At 47.9% G+C, this 20,731-nt stretch overlaps 1 protein-coding gene across 1 annotated transcript in view; it reads left to right on the forward strand.

Moving 5' to 3' along the window:
• Nucleotides 1-2,884: 2,884 nt before the first annotated feature.
• The window catches only part of LOC125132679 (zinc finger protein 616-like), a 43,609-nt gene continuing 25,762 nt past the window's right edge, over nucleotides 2,885-20,731 (forward strand). Inside the window, exon 1 of the mRNA XM_047790253.1 lies at nucleotides 2,885-2,925. The gene's annotated coding sequence lies outside the window, so the exon portion shown is untranslated. The remainder of the gene's footprint in view (nucleotides 2,926-20,731) is intronic.

Below are 20,731 nucleotides of genomic sequence, written 5' to 3' on the forward strand. Positions count from 1 at the left end.
TATGTTTGGCCATGCCCGAGACACATGGTGTAAGTACCTGGGCCAGTGATCAAACACGTGCCACAGCAATGACAACGCCAGATCCTTTACCTGCTGAGCCACCAAGGAATGTCAAGCCTTGTTGTTTTGAAAGCTTGATTGCAAGAGAAAAGGCTTGTACAAAAATCCCCCTTTGCCTTCCCACCTCCCCCAAAATAACAGGGGGAATAAACATTGGTCCCTTGGGAGGGTGAAGCCAGCCTGCTGAGAGGGCAGTGCAGCTGGGTTTGGGGATAGAGTAGGGCTCACACTGGAGCACCTGCTTTGGGGGGGGGGGGGGCTCCAGCATGTGGAAGTTCCAGGGCCAGGGATAGAATCCACTACACAGCAGATCCTTAACCCACTTGACACCTACTTTCTATGCACAGAAAGAGCACCCTTTGGGGTTCCCATTGTGCCTCAGCAGTATCTGACTAGTAACCATGAGGATGCAGGTTTGATCCCTGGCCTCACTCAATCAGTTAAGAATCTGGCGTTGCTGTGACCTATGGTGTAGGGTGCAGGCAAGGCTCAGATCCCACATGGCTGTGGCTGTGGCTGTGGCCAGCAGCTGCAGCTCCAATTCAACCCCTAGCCTGGGAACTTCCATACACCAAAGGTGCAACCCTAAAAAGCAAAAAACAAGCAGAAACAGACTTCTCTTGGAGTGACGCAGTGGTTAACGAATCCGACTAGGAACCATGGGGTTGCGGGTTCGATCCCTGGCGTTGCTCAGTGGGTTAAGGATCCGGTGTTGCCATGAGTCGTGGTGTAGGTTGCAGATGTGGCTCGGATCCCGCGTTGCTGTGGCTGTGGCGTAGGCTGGCAGCTACAGCTCCGATTGGACCCCTAGCCTGGGAACCTCCATATGCTGCAGGAGCAGCCCTAGAAATGGCAAAAAGACGAGAAAAAAAAAAAGAAACAGACTTCTCTTCCTCCAGCAAAGTAGGGGCTATAACCTTGAGTCCATCAAAGTGACTTTCAGCCAGGAGGGAAGACACTCATGACGACAGTTGGTGTGGCCTGAGGGTGGCCAAGGTGGGAGATGGGCCTAAGAATAAGCACCTCCCCAGCAGAGAGGGTGGTGGGGTTGCCAGGGCTCAGACACACCAGCTGATTCTCTACCCCACCCTGCCTCGCCTTCTCTTTGTTTCCTTGGGGGCGATGCTGAACAGCAGCATCTTATCTCCTCTACCTGGACAGTGGTGTGTAGAGAGCTGGGTGGGTGTTTGCTGTGGAGACTTGTGGGGCCTGGGAGGAGATGTAGATGAGGTTCTTGCTGTGAATATTGGCCTGCTTAAATTAACACACACACACACACACACACACACACACACACACACACACGCAAGATACTCCCCCCCCCAAAAGAAATATTGCAGCTTAATTATTCTTTAGAGCAAAGTAAATCTCAGTGTCTTCTGAAGGCTGTATATTTTCCAGGCTCTGTTATCCAAGCTGGACTGAACTTTCAGAAATAGAAAACACAGAGCTTAAAATGCATTATGATTTGAAAATTAAAAGTGAAACTTTCTAATTACATGCCATCCATCTGAAATTACATTATGTTTAGTTATTTTTATTTAACCATAATTCCATAAACAAGTTTCTCTGAAAGTTATTAAAGGTAAGTATGGAATAGAGCAAGTATTTTAATGAATAACGCAGTTCTCATAAAAGAAACACTTTTTTTTTTTTTTTGCTTTTGATTGCCTCTATATGATGACACGCTAATAGACTTATACGGTAACTAGTCCTTTCCCTGTGCCACTTAAACTCACCCAACAATGTGTGTCAAGTACATCTAAATAAAACTGGGTGGATTTAAAAGGCAAATAAAACTTGAGCAATAGGAACAATGAAAAACTGCAACTTACAACAATGTTTTTTGAATGTAGTGCTCTTTTGAAAATTATGGTTAGTGAGGGATATTATCACATGCCTTTGTCCTCCAGTCTCAGACCCCATGTTTTGTCCCCAAGTCTCTGGAACTGAGCAGTTTTGAGCTTTTCCTCTGGGTGAAAGAGGAATAGAAATGAAACAGCTGTTCTGTAGGATGTCGGTATGAAATGGCCCATTCTGCTTGGGGAGAATTTTTATATTTCTCATTCTAGCTTGTAAAAGAGACAAGCCCAGCTCTTGTTTCCTCACACTGCTTTAATTAGTGCTGCTGGCAGGAAATGTTCCCAGATCCAAAGACCTCCCCACAGCAGCCACCTGGCGACCCACGTTTCCAATCACTGAATTGCTCCAACCTCAGGAGCGGGACCTAGGAACCACCAGCCAGGCAAAAACAGCTCTTTATTGCACGTTGCCTGTGATGCAGCGGGTTAATGATCCAGCGTTGCCACAGCTGCAGCGCAGGTGTGATCTCTGGCCCGGGAACACAGGCTGTGAAGCCTGCCAAAAAAAAAAAAAAAAAACAAACAAACCCCAAAACCACAGCTTTTTATTGAAAGCATTCCGACTAGGGGCCCACACAACCGAAAGCTTTTACCTTAAAACTGTTCTTGGAGTTCTGCTGTGGCGCAGTGAATTACGAATTTGACTGCAGGGGCTGGGGTCCCTACGGAGGCTTGGGTTCCATCCCCAGCCCAGCGTAGGTGGCAGCTGCGGCTCGCATTCAACCCCTGGCCAGGGAACCTCCTTATGCCCCGAGTGAAGCCAATAAAAGAAACTCAACCAAGTATGCTAACGGTCCAAACAGCAACAGAACCATCACTTCGGAGGCTCCAGGAAGCAACCTCAACTCGAAGCCCGTGTCCCTCCCCCGGGCTCTCGGAGCCCCGAGGCCCCGCCCCTCCCCACCCTCTCGGGATCCTTTCCCCCAGGCCCCGCCCCTTAACTCCGCGCCTGCGCAGTTTCTTAGGGAACCGGAAGCGGGGAGTGAAGGTCACGCTGCGGGGGGTAAGTTTCTCCATTCTCGCACAAATCTGTGATTGTACTCCTTCCTCAGGGTGTGGGGGCCTCCACGGTTCGAAAAAGCCAGCTCGCGCCCCTCTTCCCAAATAAATCCAGACGTCGCCGCTACAGGTCGGGTATTCCCATTGGTTTTGCAATCGCTCTGTGCCTGCTCCCGGAGCCCTTGGTTTTTCTGCCTTCGGTCCACGTAGATGCCACCTTTCCCGTCGTTTGTCTTCATAAAACGGTTTACTATCTCCCTGGAAAGTCCTCTTCGGCGAAGAGGGCCGTGTTCCCCGCCCCTGGGGGCAGCGCCGGTCGCCCCGCTCCCGGAGAGGCCGCGTCCTCGCCCTGGTCCTGGGATTCGGGAACCCGCCCTCTCCGGGAGACACCCTCCCTGCAGCACCTCTGTCCTCGCGTCCCCTCAGGCCGGTCCTTCTGCCCCGCAGGTCTCCCCTGCGTCGTCAGCCCTTCCCCGCATCCCGCGGCGCGGGGCGGGGGGGGGGGGGTTGACCTCTGCACCTAAAGTCTTCAGGCTTAAATCCCACCCCCTGGAAAATGTGCTTTTCCAGTAGGCGGGGGATTTTATTCAGTCACCATCTCTGTAAAGGTGTGAGCAAGGGGGATCCAGAGAAGCAAAGACAGAAAGCGACCAAGAGGAGGAATGAATGATGATGAACCTATGGGGACATAGAGGACAGTAACATGAAAGAGATTAAGTCTTGAAAGTAGTAGGTGGATCATGGAGTTCCCGTTGTGGCTCAGTGGTTAACGAACACGGTTAACGAACCTGGATGTTGAGGGTTCGATCCCTCACCTCGCTCAGTGGGTCGCAGACGCGGCTCCGATTCCGCGTTGCTGTGGCTGTGCTGTAGGCTGCCAGCTACAGCTCGGATTCGACCCCTAGCCTGGGAACCTCTATAGGCCGCAAAAGACAAAAAAAAAAAAAAAAAGTAGCAGGTGGATCAGATAGGTGAATTGGAAGCAGAATTTGGCGGGATTGGAGAAGGACAAGGGGAAAAGGCCCTGAATTAGCGGTAGAAGGGGCAGCGGGGCCGAAGCAGCGGTGAGGCCCCTCACCCAGAGTTGGGGGAGAGGATAGAAGGTGGAACCGTGGGCTTCAGAGCTTCATGTCTTAGGGTGACACTCCAAGCAAAGGCAGAAGGAGAGCAGGCAGGAAGCATGGCCACTGGGGGGCCAGAGTGAGTGGGGAGGGAGGGAATGCAGCCTTGAACTCAGAGAGAGAGCAGAGTTGGGAGAAGAAAGGGGCAGAAATATACAGAGATTTAGGACAATGAGAAAGGTTAGTGGAAAGCAGCATTATTTTTATTTTTATTTTATTTTATTTTTTTTGTCTTTTTGCTATTTCTTGGGCCGCTCCCTCGGCATATGGAGGTTCCCAGGCTAGGGGTCGAATCAGAGCTTTAGCCACCGGCCTACACCAGAGCCACAGTAATGCGGAATCCGAGCCGCGTCTGCAACCTACACCACAGCTCACGGCAACGCCGGATCGTTAACCCACTGAGCAAGGGCAGGGACCTAACTGCAACCTCACGGTTCCTAGTTGGATTTGTTAACCACTGCGCCACGATGGGAACTCCCTAAATTTTTTTTTTTTTAGGGCCACACCTCCACATATGGAGGTTCCCAGGCTAACAGTTGAGTCGAAGCTGTAGCCCACAGCATCTCGGATCGCCTCGTCTGCAGCCTACACCACAGCTCACCGCAACTCGGGGTCCTTAGCCCTTAACCCACTGAGCAAGGCCAGGAATCGAACCCTCAACCTCATGGTTTGAAGTCGGACTCGTTTCTGCTGCGCCAAGACGGGAACTCCATCAACTATACTTTAGTTTTTAATCATTAAAAAAGAGGGGAACAAGATGCAGAGTGGGGCAGGACAGGAGTGAGGGAAGGAATCGAGAGGAGGGCAGAGTCAACAGGAGAGCAGAGGGGAACAAAAAGAGACAGATGAAATAGGGAGCCGGATAAGCAGGATAACATGGAAACACATAGTAGTGCAGGTAGAGGGGAGACTGGATCCGGGAGGGTGGTGGGATGTTTGGATGTGGGTGATTTAAGTTGTGATGTTTGACTTGCGGCTTTAGAATGTAGTTAATTAATTAATTAATTTATTTGTCTTTTGAGGGCCATACCCGCGGCATATGGAGGTGCCCAGGCTAGGGGTCCAATCAGAGCTGTAGTGGCCAGCCTACACCACAGCCACAGCCACACCAGATCCGAGCAGCATCTGTGACCTACACCACAGCTCACACCAACGCCAGACCCTTAACCCACTGAGGGAGGCCAGGGATCGAACCCACAACCTCATGGCTCCTAGTCAGATTCAATAACCACTGACCCATGACGGGAACTCCACAGAATGCAGTAAACTTAAAATTTGTTGGCTTCAATTAGGCAGATGAGGATGAGCATTGCAAACCTTGCCATGAGGCTTTGGCCTTTTGCAGTTGCTTGTATGAGAGGCTAACTTCCACTTCCAGTCCCTAGTCAGCCAGAGGGCAGTGACTTGACTCAAGACAGTCTGTGGTCACCCCCCCTTTCCTTTTTCCTGACCTGGGAGAGAGGACAAGGACGAGGAGCCTGGGGCAAGAAATGACTGCCTCTGCCTCTAGATGAGGCCTCTTTGAAGGAACATTAAACGAGTTTCTGGTGGATTCACTTTTTTCTGTCTCATTTTTTTACATTTAATTCTTCTTGTCGCTTGGAATAAATCTTGGTTTCGTTGCATTTCTGCTTCCCTATAAGTGATTGTAAACTTCTGACATAAGCGTTGGTGGTCTTGTATAATCAACTCATGCAGTTAATATCATATATTCTCAGTTTTTTTTAACTTTCACATCAGAATTTTACAAGAAAAAATTTACAAAATACTTCTTTTAGTGTTTAAGGTTTGTTTGAGGCCTGCCTCCTGTCTCCACTTTATCTTATGTTTTGGGCAAGTTCTTTGGTAATTAGTAAATAATTTTAGACTATTTTGATGGTACTTGGCAAAGATGTCAATGATTTTGCACCTGTGGCAAAATGGAATTTTCTTTCTTTTCTTTTTTTTTGTCTTTTGTTGTTGTTGTTGTTGTTGCTATTTCTTGGGCTGCTCCCGTGGCATATGGAGGTTCCCAGGCTAGGGGTCCAATCGGAGCTGTAGCCGCCGGCCTACGCCAGAGCCACAGCAACACAGGATCCGAGCCGTGTCTGCAACCTACACCACAGCTCACGGCAACGCCGGATCGTTAACCCACTGAGCAAGGGCAGGGATCGAACCCGCAAGCTCAGGGTTCCTAGTCGGATTCGTTAACCACTGCGCCACGACGGGAACTCCTCTTTTTTCTTTTTTTGCTTTTTAGGGCCACACCTGTGGCATCTGGAAGTTCCCAGGCTAGGGGCAAATCAGAGCTGCAGCCGTTGGTTTACACAATAGCCACAGCCACTCGGGATCCGAGTTGAGTCTGCGACCTACACCACAGCTCACGGCAACGCCAGATCCTTAACCCACTGATCGGGGCCAGGGATCAAACCCTATGCTAGTTGGGTTCGTTACCTGCTGAGCCATGAACTGTGGTGTAGGTCACAGGCGCGGCTCAGATCCTGCGTTGCTGTGGCTGCAGTGCAGGCTGGCAGCTGTAGCTCTGGGAACCTCCATATGCTGCAGGTGTGGCCCTAAAAAAGCAAAAAAAAAATTCCGTTTTCAGGAGTTCCTGTCGTGGCACAGTGGCTAACGAATCCGACTAGGAACCATGAGGTTGCGGGTTCAGTCCCTGGCCTTGCTCAGTGGGTTAACGATCCGGCGTTGCCGTGAGCTGTGGTGTAGGTTGCAGACGCGGCTTGGATCCCGCGTTGCTGTGGCTCTGGCGTAGGCCGGCGGCTGCAGCTCCGATTAGACCCCTAGCCTGGGAACCTCCATATGCCGCGGGAGCAGCCCAAGAAATAGCAACAACAACAACAACAAAAAAAGACAAAAAAAAAATTCCGTTTTCAGAGTTCCTTTGTGGAGCAGCAGGTTAAGGATCCAACGTTGTCCCTGTAGCCACTTTGTCACTGCTGTGACAGGTTAGGTTCAATTCCTGCCCCCCAAACTTCCACATGCTGTGGGTGTAGGGAAAAAAGGAAGGAAGAAAAAGAAAGAAATGCTCTTTTCCATTGATTTGGAGTCTTCCTGTTTTCCCTTCCTTGATGGGCTCACAGCGTCTCTCTTCCTCCCAGGGTCGCTGCAGCATCTCACTGTGGGGACGTGTTTTGATGCTAGGACTGTGGTTGGGCTGAGTCATCCTCAGGGAGCGTCAAGGGACCAGGGTAGGTGAAGAGGATGCTCCCACATTTGTTTTGGACCTTTCAGCTGTAATGGATCCTTACCCATGTGGCTACTTAATTGCTCAAAAATGAGAGCCAGAAGACATAGGGAGTCCTAAAAACCCCTACCGATGGAGTTCCCATCGTGGCTCAGTGGTTAAGGAATCGACTAGGATCCCTGGCCTCACTCAGTGGGTTAAAGATCCGTGTTGCCGTGAGCTGTGGTGTAGGTTGCAGATGTGGCTCGGATGTGGTGTTGCTGTGGCTCTGGCATAGGCTGGTGGCTATGGCTCCGATTTGACCCCTAGCCTGGGAACCTCCATATGCCGCGAGAGCGGCCCAAGAAGTGGCAAAAAGACAAAAAATAAAATAAAAACCCCTACCGAACTGGTGTCCACCTGCAGTGCACTGAGGTGTCCCCATGTTTAATCTGCTGTGTCACTGCTCTGCTGTAACCCCAGGGGTTCCAGGCTGTGCACACCCAGGGACCAGTTCCTTCCTTGGACGGGAGCTCTTGCCTTCCAGCCATTCATCTGCTCACAGTCAGGGGTGGTGATTTTGGTGTGCTAAGGGAGGGCAGAAGTCTGGAACCTCGGGGCGGGGGGCATGAAAGCATCTCCCCTCAAAGAACTAGGGTGTCTTTATTGCCTGTGCGTGGAGAGAACAGGAGACGAAAACTGGGGACCCTCTCAATCGGAGACTTCACCACTGAATTGAAATGCCTTTGTAACGGCACTCCATCACGTCCCAGGTTGCTGTAAGTTTTCCCAGGAGCGCCGACTCTTTAACCTTCATGCTGAATGCTCAGTGTCCTTTGGGTGGCAGCTTCTGACTATTCTTACTGAGATACCTTTGCTGAGTAGTCCTGGTGCCTTTTGGCCCTGGTGGCCCGTGAGCGCATGGAGGAGAGGTAGAGAAATGGGGGAATTGGAGGGGAGCCTGGAGGGGTCTGCAGGAGAGGTATGGCAGCAGGTGCGGGCATCGAGATGAGCCCAGTGAAGGACATATGGAGGCTCAAGGGGTGTGTGGACCTGGCAGCAAGTGATGTCCCAGTTCTGGCCGGAGCACCTGGAGTTGCGTTTCTGTGTAGTTGGGGGAGCATTGCATGGCTTGGGGTGCCTCAGTGTCATGGCCTGGGTTCCCTGGGACAGAACTGCTGATCCTGAGATTTCTGTGCGTTGGTTTCTTTGGGTATTTCATGATCCAACCCAAGAAGGAATGAAGGCAGTAGATGTAGGCAAAGAAAAGCATTTTCCTGGAGTTCCCGTCGTGGCTCAGTGGTTAATGAATCCAACTAGGAACCATGAGGTTTCGGGTTCAGTCCCTGGCCTTGCTCAGTGGGTCAAGGATCCGGCGTTGCCATGAGCTGTGGTATAGGTCATAGACTCGGCTCAGATCTGGTGTTGTTGTGGCTCTGGCATAGGCCGGTGGCTACAGCTCTGATTAGACCCCTAGCCTGGGAAACTCCATATGCGGTGGGCGCGGCCCCAGAAAAGACCAAAGAAAAAAAAGGCATTTTCTTCCAGTGCTGTTAAAAGTGTGGCCTGAGCTGAGCGCATAGGGATCTTTGGGTGTTGGAAGATGAGTGCTTTGTCTTTAGGTGACAGATCAAAGGGGTGCCCCACAGCATCCCTTCCACTGCTGACCTTTCTCAGGTGTTTTGGCAGGTCAAGAATCATCATGCAAGGAGTTCCCGCCGGGGCTCAGCGGAAACGAAACCAACTAGTGTCCATGAGGATGCGGATCCCTGGCCTCACTCAGTGGGTTGGGGATCTAGCGTTGCCATGAGCTGTGGTGTAGACTGCAGATGTGGCTCAGATCCCACATTGCTGTGGCTCTGGTGTAGGCCAGCAGCTGTAGCTCTGATTCGACCGCTAGTCTGGGAACTTCCATATGCCTCGGATGTGGCCCTAAAAAGAGGAAAAAAAAAAAAAAAAGAATCATATGCAGTTCGAGTAGTAATATGGAGTAGTAACATAGGGACAATTTCAGAGACCATTTTGTGGGTTCCCTCTGGTGTTTGTTTGTTTGTTTTTAGCATTTTAGGTTACAGATGAAGAAAATTTCAGATCCACTGAGAAAGACGCAAAAGAGGATTTGGGGCGTTTGCCCGGGAGATGTCGGGTTTGTTACTGTACCAAACTTGAATCCCCTTGGCTGCATGCAGTATAGCCAATCCACTGACAGCAGGTTGGGGTGAAGGAAAGTGCGTTTGTGGCAGGCACCAAGCCAGGAGTCCAGGGGTTGGTGCTTAAAAGGCCCCAACTCCCTGGCCACTTTGAGGGAGTGGCCTTATGTGGGGTGTGATCAGCTCACGGACATACTTGGGGTGGCTGGGTGGTGAGGCCGTCGGGGGTCAGCACCAACCTTCTGGTTCCTGTTGGTCTGGGGTCCACGTGCTTGTGGGCGAAATGGAATTAATGTCTTCCACCTGGCGAGGATTTCAGCCACTGCCAAATGGCTCAAAGGACATGGCTCAGGATGTCACAGCCCTTGCGGAGAAACTAAAGGTCCTTCCTTGACTTTGTTTAATGGCTGAACAGTTATTATTTTGGAGTTCCTGTCGTGGTGCAGTGGTTAACGAATCCGACTAGGAACCCTGAGCTTGCGGGTTCGATCCCTGGCCTTGCTCAGTGGGTGAAGGATCCAGTGTTGCCATGAGCTGTGGTGTAGGTTGCAGATGCGTCTCGGATCCCGCATTGCTGTGACTGTGACTGTGGTGTAGGCCGGTGGCTACAGCTCCGATTGGGCCCCTAGCCTGGGAACCTCCATGTGCCGTGGGAGCAGCCCAAGAAAAGGCAAAAAACAAACAAACAAACAAACAAAAACTATTTTGTCTGGCTTGAGTGTTGTCCTTTCCGCATTTTCTCCCTTCTCTGATGAACTGTATTCTTTGGATAAAGTTTTCCTTTTTTTTTAAATTTGTGTTAAAATTGCTTGTTTTTTAAAATGACTTTTATTTTTTCCATTATAGCTGGTTTACCGTGTTCTGTCAGTTTTCTATTGTACAGCAAGGTGCCCCAGTCACACATACATGTATACATTCTTTTTCTTGAATTATCCTCCATCATGTTCCATCACAAGTGACTAGGCGGGGTTCCCAGGGCGACACAGCGGGATCTCATTGCTTATCCACTCCAAAGGCAATAGTTGGCATCTGTTAACCCCAGGTTCCCAGTCCATCCCGCTTCCTGAGTAAAGTTTTTCTGCAGACAAAAGGCAGGTGCAGGACGTGGAGGAGGGCCTCTTCTGGGAAGGTCCCCTAAGGTCCTGCTTGGTTACAGTTTCTCCCCGTTTTTTTGACTCCTCAATCTCGAGGAAAGGGAGCCACGTTTTGGATGGAGAGCTAAATCATAAACCTGGCAGAGGCACTCCGTCTTCGTTACCATTTCTGGTTTGTTTGTGTGTTCGTTTCTGGCTGTGCCCACGGCATGTGAAAGTTCCCGGGCCAGGGATCGAACCCACGCCACAGCAGGGACCCGAGCCACAGCCGTGGCAATGCCAGATCCTTAACTGCTAGGCCACCAGGGAACGCCTACCATTTCTGTTTTACCTTCATCTAACTCTTTGAAGGAACAGGACATAGACTGTCCCGGCCGCTTCCTGCTGCAATGAGGTGTCATCCTGCCTCGATTCAGCAAATGGGCAGAACTGGAAGTAATCTCTAGTTCTAAGCCTCGCAACAGTATTTTGTATCCTGAAAACACTGCTTGTCTTTCTTTTTTCCTTTTAAGAGCTTTATTGAAGTAGAATTGACTGTAAAACATTTTACCTATTTAACGAATACAACTTAATGTTTCATATATGTTTTCATATTGTGAAATGATTATCATAAGCTAGTTAGCGTATCCATTACCCGGCCTTTTTTTTTTTTTTGCCATTTCTTGGGCCGCGCCCGCGGCATATGGAGGTTCCAGGGGTCTCATCGGAGCTGTAGCCGCCAGCCTATGCCACAGCCACAGCAATGCGGGATCCGAGCCGCATCTGCAACCTACACCACAGCTCACGGCAACGCCGGATCCTTAACCCACTGAGCAAGGCCAGGGACCGAACCCGCAACCTCAGGGTTCCTAGTCGGATTTGTTAACCACTGCGCCACGACGGGAACTCCTACCTGGCCTTATTGATCATTTTCTTCTTTTTTTTGTGTGTGCTGTGAGAACACTTAAGATCTACCCTCTTAGCCCCTGTCAAGTATACAAGACAGTATATTTACCTGTAGTCCCCATGCCATGTATAGATCTCCAGAATTTACTCACCTTGCCTACCTGAACGTTTGTATCCTTTTTACTTTTTATTTTTATTTTTAAAGTTGTATTGGTGTATAGTTGGCTTAACAAATGTCGTGTTAGCTTTGGGCGTACAGCAAAAGGAATCAGTCATCCATACAGATATATCCATTCTTTTTTTCCCCATATAGGTTATCGCAAACTATTGAGTAGATTTTCCTGTGCTACACAGTAGGTTCTCGTTCATCGTCTATTTTATACCATAGTGTTGTTACTCCTCTTTTTGGTTATGTTGTTACAGCACCTGGACAAACATTGAAAAAGTAGTGGACATGTTATATTGAGGTTCATGATCAAATACACCCTTATAGCATTTCTCAAAAGAGTCTTTCTATTTCAGACAGCAACCAGGAAAGTAAGTCCTGGAATGTTGCTTTTTTACAACTATTCAGTAACCAAGTAGCCTTTTGAAGTATTTTATATATGGGTTTTAACTTGTCCCAGGGTATTAATTATACATAGCAGGAGCTATTGGTCTCTGTTTTTCTCTCTCTTTTTTTTTTTTTTTTTTTAATGCCAAACTGTAATGTAAGGCAGCTTTATTAGCTAATATTCTTCTGGCTGAAAAATCTGGTGTCTTTTGCTGGGAGGCTATGGCTTGAGCTGTTTCATGGCTGTATCTAAAGTGGGATATGAGGAAAACTTGAAACCGTAAAGTTGCAGCTTGCAGCTGTTAACAGCTGCTGTTTTTGAGAACGGCTGGTGGTGCCCTTCCATCTAATAGAATTTTGAAAACGCCAGTTCTTGGTAAGAGAGGAATGTGTCTGAACCCACAGTGGCCACCTACTTGATTTCGAATGTCAGAACCACAATTACTCTATTCTGATTTTCTTCATGCGTTTCTCCTTAATGGCAAAAGCAGATGTACAGCGCAGGTTTCAGAGGCCACAAACAGGCTGTTTCGGTTAGCTTAAAGCTCAAATTAAATCATGTATGAGCCAGAATGACTCCCCCATACCTTAGCATGGGAAAATTTCCATGTTATCATACACAGTTGTCACATTAGCACTGTACACAGGCGTTCAGCAATAGACTTAAATACAGCGGGCACTGGCATATCTCAGGAGCAGTCATACACTGTGAAAAGTCCCTTAGAAAATGATTTTCTGGAGTTCCCGATGTGGCGCAGCAGGTCAGGGGCCCAGTGTTATCTCTGTGAGGATGCAGGTTCAACCCCTGGCCTTGCCCAATTCAGTTTTCGGCATTTGCCGCCAGCTGCCATCTGCCCCTCAGCTGCTGCTCCAGTTCAGCCCCTAGCCTGGGAACTTCCATATGTTGCAGATGCTACCATTAAAAAACAAACAAACAAACAAAAAACAAGTAAATGATCTTCCTCTCCTAAACACTCCGGGCAACAGCATGATTAGAAGTCAAACAGTAATTTTCAGTTTTGACAGGGAGACAGACCTCTGGTACATGGTCCAATTAAAGTAGCCACACAGGCCTGGTCTGCGTTCTTGGGTCTCCTGCCTGCCTCCAGCGTTGTTTTCTTCCCATCCTAGTGTAAACGTTGTTTGGGGTCAGCAGTCCTTTCTATGGACCAGTCTGTAGAAGAGCAAAGGCTCTTCTCAAGGGAGGAGTAAGTACTTAAGAGTTAATTACCTTCAATTTCTTGGTGCATGATGTACTTTACCTGGTAAGGAGTTCCCTGGTGGCCTAGCAGTTAAGGAGCTGGTGTTGTCATGGCTGTGGTTCTAGTCACTGCTGCCCCTGGCCTAAACTTTTATATGCCATGGGTGCAGCCAAAAAAAAAAAAAAAAAAAAGAATGCCTGATAAGTGGCCTTTCATCTACATCGGGGACAGTTCTTTAAATGATGCTTTTTCCAGTATGTATAATCTGCTAGTTATAGATCATGGGGCATCTGATCTTTATCCAAAGATAGATTACAGTGATCAGCTTCAGAACAGGCTGAGAGGAGTTCCCTGGTGGCCTAGTGGGTTTAGGATCAGGCATTGTCACTTCTGTGGCTCAGCTTTTTTTTTTTTTTTTTTGCTTTTTAGGGCTGCATCCCCGGCATATGGAGGTTCCCAGGCTGGAGGTTGAATCGGAGCTACAGCTGCCAGTCTACACCACAGCCACAGCAACATAAGATCCGAGCCACATCCGTGACCTACACCACAGCTCATGGCAATGCCGGATCCTTAACCAACTGAGCGAGGCCAGGGATCGAACCTGCAACCTCATGGATCCTAGTCGGGTTTGTTAACTGCTGAGCCATAAAGGGAACTCCTGTGGTGCAGCTTTGACTCCTGGCCTGGGAGCTTCTGCATGTGCCCTGAGTACAGCCTAAATAAATGAATAAATAAAAAGAAGCAAGCTTAGAATATCTCCCTTTTTTTGTTTGTTTTTTTTTGTCTTTTGTCTTTTGTCTTTGAGGGCTGCACTCTGGGTATATGGAGGTTCCCAGGCTATGGGTCTAATCGGAGCTATTGCTGCTAACCTACGCCAGAGCCACAGCAACGCCAGATCCGAGCGGCATCTGCGACCTACACTACACCACAGCTCACGGCAATGCTGGATCCTTAACCCACTGAGTGAGGCCAGGGATCGAACCTGCACTTCATGGTTCCTAGTCGGATTCGTTTCTGCTGTGCCATTCCGGGAACTCCTAGAATATCTTTTAATAATTCAGTTAAACTTTACAATAATGTACCATAGCAGCAAAGACCTATTTGGGGACAGGAGTTTTAGACAGTGAGTACTGATTTCTATGAACAAAACTGGAATTTAACATCTATTGAAATGTAATCTTTTTCTCTCCAAAATTATCCTCATTTTTACCAAATATGGCCAAATTAATGTGTTTGCAAAATAAGTCTGGTTAATTGATCACATCGGCTTTTTTAATTGGTTGCTTTGGAACTTTTCATAAGGAATCTCAGACTGCACTTTATTTTTCTTTTTAGGACCATACTTGGGGCATACAGAAGTTCCCAGGTTGGGGGTCAATTCAGAGCTGCGGCTGCCAGCCAGCACCACAGCCACAGCAAAACAGGATCCAAGCCACACCTGCAGCCTACACCACAGCTCATGGCAATGCTGTATCCTTAACTCACTGAGTGAGGCCAGGAATCAAACCTGCATCCTCGTGGATACTAGTCAGATTCTTAGCCCACTGAGCCAACTGAGCCACAGTGGGAACTCCCAGACTGAACTTTTATTTATTTATTTATTTATTTATTTATTTATTTTTGCTTTTTTAGGGCCGCACCTGCGGCATGTGGAGGTTCCCGGGTTAGGGGTCCAATCAAAGCTGCAGCTGCCAGTCTACACCACAGCCACAGCAACGCGGGATCCGAGCTGCGTCTGCAACCTACACCACAGCTCATGGCAACGCCAGATCCTTAACCCACTGAGCGAGGTCAGGGATCGAACCCGCAACCTCATGGTTCCTAGTTGGACTCATTTCCGCTGCGCCACAACAGGATCCCCCAAGACTGAACTTTTAAAAGGCCTCTCAGGGACAGGAGAACCTCACCAAGGGCTTATCACAGATTCCAGCTGCAGTTTCTATAAACTTGGGTGAATTTTTGTTTTCTCCTTGTCCCCAAAATATCTTGAGATCTTTAGATTTGTCAAGAGGTGACCTTCCTTGTTCATCTGACAAGGCTTTTGGGAACCTGAGAGTTTCTAATTTCTGGAGGGATCAGGTAGAAAGAAAAGATAAATATTTCAATTTTATTTTTCTTAAGAAGGCAAAAGTAGACAAATTTAGTTTTGTCTAGCAATCAGTGTTCCTGCATTTTATTTTAGTTTAAAATGACCTACACTTACAGTGAATTTTTATCATTTAGGTTAATTTGGCAAAACTTTAAAGTTTCAAGCTAATAAGAGTCTGGAAAAACATAATTATTTCTAAAGTGTTTACCTAAACTTTTTGTACCATTTAGCTCTATTTTATTTTATTTTATTTATTATTATTTTTTTTTGTCTTTTTGCCATTTCTAGGGCTAATTCTGCGGCATATGGAGGTTCCCAGGCTAGGGGTCCAATCAGAGCTGTAGCCGCCCACCTATGCCAGAGCCACAGCAACTCAGGATCCGACCGCGTCTGCGACCTACACCACAGCTCATGGCAACGCCGGATCCCTAACCCACTGAGCAAGGCCAGGGATCAAACCCGCAACCTCATGGTTCCTAGTTGAATTCGTTAACCACTGAGCCATGACAGGAACTCCTAGCTCTATTTTATTATTTATGACAATATCACACTAAGTTAATTTTCTTGCTGACAAATTTTGTAACAGCTATAATATGAATTTATTGACTTTTAGTAAACATTTTCTTTTTTTCTTTCTTCTTTTTTTTTTGGCTATCCCAAGGCATATGGAATTCCCAGGCCAGGGATCGGATCTGAGCCACACTTGCAACCTAACCACACTGCAGCAGTGCTGGATCCTTTAATCCACTGTGCCTGGCCAGGGATGAAACCTGCATCCTAGCCCTGCAGACATACCACTGATCCCATTGTGCCCCAGTGAGAACTCAACCAGCTATTAATTTAATATTGAATATTTTCCACATCCCATGAACTTGTAATTCATTTGGGTTATTTTCTTTTGTATTTAGAAATGTTTGATGGACTGGGAGTTTGGCGTTACTCGGTGCAAATTCTTATGTTTAGAATGGATAAGCAATGAGGTATAACACAGGGAACTGTATCCAGTCACTTGGGATTGACCGTGATGGAAGGTAATCTAATGAAAAGGAATGTATGTATATTCTATGAATGACTGGGTCACTTTGCTGTACAGCAGGAATTGGCACAGCCTTGTAAATGAACTGTGCTTTAATTAACAAGATACAAAAAAAGGAGTTCCCATCGTGGCGCAGTGGTTAACGAATCCGACTAGGAACCATGAGGTTGCGGTTCGATCCCTGCCCTTGCTCAGTGGGTTAAGGATCCGGCGTTGCCGTGAGCTGTGGTGTAGGTTGCAGACGTGGCTCGGATCCTGTGTTGCTGTGGCTGTGGTGTAGGCTGGCAGCTACAGCTCCAATTCGACCCCTAGCCTGGGAGCCTCCATATGCCTCGGGAGCGGCCCAAGAAATGGAAAAAAAAAAAAAAAAAAAGACAAAAAAAGAGAAATGTTTGATTTATTAGCACTTATTTTTCTTTAAGCCAATTAAATAGAGCTCACTTACAAATCAACCTCCACAATATTATCCAATAACAGAGAAACGTAATCATAACGAGACATATGTATATCCAGACAGAAAGAGATCTCATAGGTCTATTTTAAAATATAATCATGAATCAGATATTTTAATGTAAAACATTAGTTTATACATTTTGTTGTATTTCCCCTCTTTATCGTAAAACAGCTCTAATTGTATGATTGTTGCATAGGTTTTGTTTTGATTTTTTTTCTTTTCTTTTTTAAAATTTTTTTTCTTTTTTGTGGTCACCCCATAGCATATGGAGTTCCCCACCCAGGGAGCAGATCTGAGGTGCAGTTGTGACCCACGAGGCAGCAACACCGGATCCTCCGGCCCATTTTGTTGGGACTGGGGATTGAACCTGCACCCTGGCGTGGCAGAGATGCTGCTAGTCCTGCTGCACCACAGTGGGAACCCCTGGTTCTTTGTTTTTGTTTTCGTTTTTCTTTTTATAGCATCACCTGCAGCACCTGCAAGTTCCCAGGCTAGGGGTTGAATTGGATCTGCAGCTGCAGGCCTGCGCCACAGCCACAGCCACGCCAGCCGTGAGCTGCATCTGCCACCTACCCCATAGCTTGAAGCAATGTCAGATCCTTAACCACTGAGCGAGGCCAGGGATCGAACCTGTGTCCTCATGGATCCTAGTCAGATATGTTAACCACTGAGCCACAACGGGAACTGCATCCTCACCTTTTTCAAACAAGGATCCCTCTTTTCTTTTTTTTTGTGTCTTTTTGCCATTTCTTGGGCTGCTCCCCGCAGCATATGGAGGTTCCCAGGCTAGGGTCGAATGGGAGCTGTAGCCACCGGCCTACACCAGAGCCACAGCAACTTGGGATCCAAACCGCGTCTGTAACCTACACCACAGCTTACAGCAACGCCGGATCCTTAACCCACTGAGCAAGGCCAGGGATCGAACCTGCAACCTCGTGGTTCCTAGTGGGATTCGTTAACCACTGAGCCACGATGGGAACTCCAAGGATCCCTCTTTTAATAAGAAACAACAGGTAGATGGAAAGATAGGGAATAGTAGCCTCATGTGTCATTGTGTCATGACAATTTACCTGGCATGTGCAAAATTGAAAAATAACAGTTTGAATAAGTTAAATTTACTTACTCGAGTATTTTAAAAAAAAGCCTCTTTCCCCCCTTCCCCCCTTTGCTTTGAAGTTCCATTAATTAACCAAAGCCGAAGTCAGGCAGAGTGGATTGTGTTTGTATTTCAGGTACATGATAAGAATTAACTTCCGGCTTTCTCCTAGGAATATTTTTGTTCTCTCAGGGTCAGAATTCTGAAAAAAGTATTTTAGCAAGCCAGCTTTCTCTACCTGCATATGCAAAATGAACCAATTCTGGAATTTCAAGAGTTTCATCTTAGCCAGTTTTCTTCAGAGTCTAAAGAATATTGTGGCCACACAGTATTAAATCATTTTTTCCCCTGTAGTCATAGGTTCACAGCTATAATCAACATTTCTCCACAGTGTGCCCCAAGGGGCACGTTCCCCATCCACAAAGACAAGAAAAACAAAACACAGATGACACCTCCAAAGAAACCAAATGCTAGCATCCAAAGAAACCAAGAATTAGAGTTTCCTAATGGCTCAGCAGGTTAAAGACCTGGCATTGGTGGAGTTTTTGTTGTGGTTCAGTGGGTTAAGAACCCAACTAGCATCCATGAGGATGCAGATTCAGTCCCTAGCCTCGCTCAGTGGGCTAAGGATCCGGTGTTGCCTCGAGCTGCGGTATAGGTGACAGACGTGGCTGGGATCTGGCGAGGCTGTGGCTGCTGTGTAGGCTGGCAGCTGCAGCTCTGATTCAGCCACTAGCCTGGGAACTTCCATATGCTGCGGTGTGGCCCTCAAAAGACACAAAGAGAAGGGGAAAAAAAAAAAAAAAAAAGACCTGGCATTGTCATTGCTGTGGTTTGGGTCATTGCTGTGGTTTGGATTTGATCCCTGGCCCCAGAATGTCTCTGTGCTCTGGGCATGGCCAAACCCCAAAAAAACCCAAACCCCAAAGAGTCAGCTCACCAGGAGGGCTGAGGTCCAACTGTTCCTCTCTCCCACTGGGTTACCCGTCACCAGTACAAAAGGAACAGGTTTACTGTGGGGAGGAAGAGCCCAGGGTGTATAGGAAGGGGGTTTGGTTGCGCACAGCACAGCCGCTCACCCTCCTGCAGCAAGTCTGTGGCCGCCCAGATGTCTGTCTGTCCTGCTGGACAGGGTCCAAGAGCTACCACCGGCCAGCGTCTTGATTCTTTTATGTAAGTAAATCTTCAGTTCCAGGGGCGGTTTGTTCTCATTTCCTGGAGGCCCGTCCCTGTGGTGGTGCAGGATGGAGCAGCCTGTGTCACGGCTACAGCCTGGTCACCATGTAGTCAGCATCTTCCCCCCGATGGGGTTTTGGTGCCTGCCATGCAGCTCAAAGCACATGGCTCAGAATGTTCTCTGGAGCCTGTAAGGAGAAACTCAAAGAACCTTGACTTTGTTTAATGGCTAAACTATCATTATTTTGTCTCGCTTTGGCTGCTGTCCTGTCTTTGCTGTGTTTTCTCACTTCATTCATTACATTTATTCTTTCTTTCTTTTTTTTTTGACTTTTTGCCATTTTCTTGGGCCGCTTCCGCGGCATGTGAAGGTTCCCAGGCTAGGGGTCCAATCGGAGCTGTAGCCACAGGCCTACACCAGGGCCACAGCAACACGGGATCCAAGCCACATCTGCAGCCTACACCACAGTTCACAGCAACGCCGGATCCTTAATCCACTGAGCAAGGCCAGGGATCGAACCCGCAACCTCATGGTTCCTAGTCAGATTCGTTAACCACTGCACCATGATGGGAACTCCTAAATTTATTCTTTGACTAAAGTTTTTTTTTTTTTTTTTTTTTAATTTCTCATTGACTAAAGTTTTTCTACAGACAGTAGGCAGGCAGAGGACATGGGAGGTAGGGAGTTGGGTTCTGGGGAGGCCCTGTGGGTCCTGCAAGCGCATCATTGGAAACCTCTTTCTTTTATGTGTGTTTTTTTGAGATGACAGTGTTTGGTCCCTACTCCCTGTGAATCCAGACACGGTGTGTTCCATCTCATGGTTCCCCGGGTGTCTTCCTATGTACTTTTCCCTCAGACATGATTTATTAGAGTTTGGAATATCTTCTGCTATTTTTTAACAGAGTGTGGGTATGAGTCACATGGAGCCTGTGTGGGATTTATGAGAATTTGCAAGGTCGCTTAAGCATAGAAGGGAAATTATGAGTTCTAAGCTTCAAAGTTCAGAATGTTTTCATTAGAGAGATTCTGCTAGGTCTGGGTATGTGGACAGAACTTGCGAGGAGCCAGTAAGTTCTTTCATGTGGGGAAAGATTGTTCCAAGAATCAGAAGGCCAGAGTTCCCCAGGTGGCCCAGGGGGTTAAGAACCTGACTAGTATCCGTGAAGATGTGGGTTCAATTCCTGGCCTCGCTCAGTGGATTAAAGATCTGGTGTTGCCATGGGCTGTGGTGTAGGGCACAGACTTGGCCCAGACCCTGAGTTGCTGTGGCTGTGGTGTAGGCTGGCAGCCGTAGTTCCAATTCGACCCCTAGCCTGGGAACTTCCATATGCTGTAGGCGTGGCCCTTAAAAAAAAAAGAAAAAGATCAGGGGGCTGACAATGCCACAGTGACCCACAGCCCAGAAGCACACCCTTGAGAAGCTATAGCTGCTACTTTCTTGCTGCCAAGCTAGAGCTGGTTCCTCTACTGTGCTCTCCCTGCCTGACTCTCTCTCTCTCCCTCTCTCTCTCTCTCTCTCTCTCTCTCTCTCTCTCTCTCTCTCTCTCTCTCTCTCTCTCTCTCTCTCTCACACACACACACACACACACACACCACACACAGAGGCGCAAAATAGAGAACAGGGCGTTCCTGCTGCGGGGCAGTGGGTTAAGGATCCACTGTTGCTACAGCTCTGGCGTAGGTCACAGCTGCAACTTGGGTTTGATCCCTGGCCTGGGAACTTCCATTTGCCGAAGTTATGGCCAAAAAAAATTTTTTAATGTTTTAAAAAAGAGGCGTTCCAATTGTGGCTC

The sequence above is a fragment of the Phacochoerus africanus genome, chromosome 8, assembly GCF_016906955.1.
Source record: "Phacochoerus africanus isolate WHEZ1 chromosome 8, ROS_Pafr_v1, whole genome shotgun sequence".
In the NCBI taxonomy this organism is placed as follows: domain Eukaryota; kingdom Metazoa; phylum Chordata; class Mammalia; order Artiodactyla; family Suidae; genus Phacochoerus; species Phacochoerus africanus.